The 2717-nt window shown below is 38.7% G+C and overlaps 1 pseudogene; it reads right to left on the bottom strand.

The window, feature by feature from the left end:
* Positions 1–2019: 2019 nt before the first annotated feature.
* On the bottom strand, positions 2020–2516 carry LOC108304513 (annotated as a pseudogene).
* Positions 2517–2717: the final 201 nt, after the last annotated feature.

The following is a 2717-nucleotide window of genomic DNA, read 5'->3' as shown; positions in this document are numbered from 1 at the left end:
AGATTGAAAGTAACAAGCTAGATAAAGCTTTTTCCTGCAAATAGTAAACATAAGAAAACTGGGATGTCTAAATTACTATCGGACAAATAGACTTCAAGACAGAGTGTTACTGGAAATAAAGAGAATCATGTCATAATAAAAGTTTCAATTCATAAGGAAGACGTAACAATTTTAAATGATTTCTAGTAATTTAAATATGTAATTATCTATGAGCCAGTAGTCTATTTTTAGGTAATTAATCAAGAGGATGAAAACATACGTCCAACAAAAAGACTTACATAAGAATGTTCATAGCAATTTTATTCACAACAGCCTAACTTGGAAACAAACCAAATATTTACCCAGAGGAGAATAAATGGACAAATTTTATATATTGATACAATTAAATACTACTCAGCAAAACAAACTGCTGATATGCACAACAACCTAGATGAATTTTATAAACATTATGTTAAGCAAAGAAGCCAGAGACAAACGAGTGCATGCTGTATGAGTCTTTTTACATGAAGTTTTAGAACAGGCAACACTCATTTAATTTTGGGAAAAAAAAATTCTAGGACCAATGGGCACAAGGAAACTTGCTGGGGTGGTGGAAGTATTTGTTATCTTGATATAAATGTAGATTATGTGTTTGTTATGTATGTGTTTGTTAAAACCCATCAGATGTATACACATATACACACATACACACTCAAATAAATTATAAACAAAGATGTATAAAACATAGTGTCTGTCCTTAAAACAAAGGAAGAATTTCCTTGAGAAAATAAAACAAAGAGAAAAGAGCACTGGTAACTTCATGAGAAACAAAATCTACCAACCACTGCAGAACCTCTGTGCTTTCTTTTGCTAAGAGTTGCAACTGTATTAGTTCATTCTCACACTGCTAGTAAAGGCATACCCAAGACTGGGTAATTTATAAAGGAAAGAGGTTTAATTGACTCACAGTTCTGCATGGCTGGAGAAACCTCAGGAAATTTACAATCACAGCAGAAAGGGAAGCAAACATGTCCTTCTCTATATGGCAGCAGCAAGGAGAAGTGCAGAGTGAATGAGGTGAAAGCCCCTTATAAAACCATCATATCTCATGATAACTCACTCACTATCATGAGGACAGAATGAGAGTAACCACCCCCATGATTAAATTACCTCCCACCAGGTCCCTCCCACAACATGTGGGGATTATGGGAACTACAATTCGAGATGAGATTTAGATGGGGACACAGCCAAACCATATCAGCAACCATTGACTTAGAGGCATTCAATGGTAGGATCTGAATATACATATATGACATAGTTTGTTGGTGCCAATTTTTAAAATCACAGAAAAAAAGAAGGTAATCACTAAAGGCACAAAAATACAATCTAAGCTTCCAATCCAGAAAAGAAGAAGAAAAGTATCCCAACTTTGTCATATTTCACCAAAGGTAGAAAAGAAAAGAAACAGCAAAGAAAAAAAAATTGCAAACAGAAAATACAAAATAAAATGATAGAAATTATTGCCAATATGACAGTAATAACAATAAATGTAAGCTAACTGATTCAACATTTAAAATATGGAGATTCACAAATTGCATTTAAAAATTTTTAAATTCTATTCCTCTGTAATAAGAACACTTAACATGAAATCTACCTACCCTCAACAAAATTTTGAGCTTATAACACAGTATTGTTAACCATAGGCACAATGTTGTACAGCAGATTCTAGAACTTATTCACCTTGTATAACTGAAATTTTATGCCCCTTGATTTATTAATTCCCCATTTCCCCTCCCTCCCCCACCACACACCCTGGTAACCACCATTCCACTTTCTGATTCTAGGAATTTGGCTATATTATATATCTCATATAAGTGGAATCATGCAGTATTTGTCCTTACATTGACTTACTTCACTGACCATATTCTCAAGGTTCATCCATGTTGTAGCATGTGACAAGATTTCCTTCATTTTTAAGGCCGAATAATATTCCAGTATATGTATATACCACATTTTCTTTCTTTCTTTTTTTTTTTTTTGAGAAGGCCAGCTGACTCTTTATTGCTTTGGGAGCAGGTGGCTCAGGACCTCTTGGTGGGGCGGGTCCCGTTCCTCTTCCCTATCACAGGCTTCTGGCTGTGCAGGATGGCGCTGGCCCTGCCGACAGCTGCCATGAGCAGGTCGGGCCGGTACTTGTTCTTGCGCATCACGTGTCTGATGCTGCTGAGCGTGGCGCGAGCATTCTTGCTGATGGTGGTCGGCACGTAGGAGTTGGCAGGCTTCCGCTGGCCGGATCTCCGCTTCATGACCACCACACCTTTGCGGTCGGCTGCCGGCTCCACGCCCACAGTCTTGAGGCGAATCAGCCCGTTGTAGCGGAAGGAGTTGCGGGGTCTTCAAGTTATTGGGCTCGGTGCTGTAGGTCTGCTTGTTCCTCTTGATCAGGAAACTGGAGCAGTTCCGCACGACCATCCATTGCAGATGCGCAGACATGGCGGCGGCTCCTCTCGCGGCGGCGGCTCCTCTCGCGGCGGCGACCTGAGGCGGAAAAGGTACCACATTTTCTTTATGCATTCATCTGTCATTGGATGTTTAGATTGTTTCCACATTTTTACTATTGTAAATAGTGTTGCAGTGAACATGGAAGTACTAATATCTCTTTAAGATCCTGTTAGCAATTCTCTGGGATATATACCCAAAAGTAGAATTGCTGGATCACACAGTATTTCTGTTTATAT

Source organism: Cebus imitator, unplaced genomic scaffold (genome assembly GCF_001604975.1).
Source record: "Cebus imitator isolate Cc_AM_T3 unplaced genomic scaffold, Cebus_imitator-1.0 Scaffold54, whole genome shotgun sequence".
Taxonomy (NCBI): Eukaryota; Metazoa; Chordata; class Mammalia; order Primates; family Cebidae; genus Cebus; species Cebus imitator.
The sequence above is the reverse complement of the archived record's forward strand: the minus strand, read 5'-3'. Positions and strand labels throughout refer to the sequence as shown.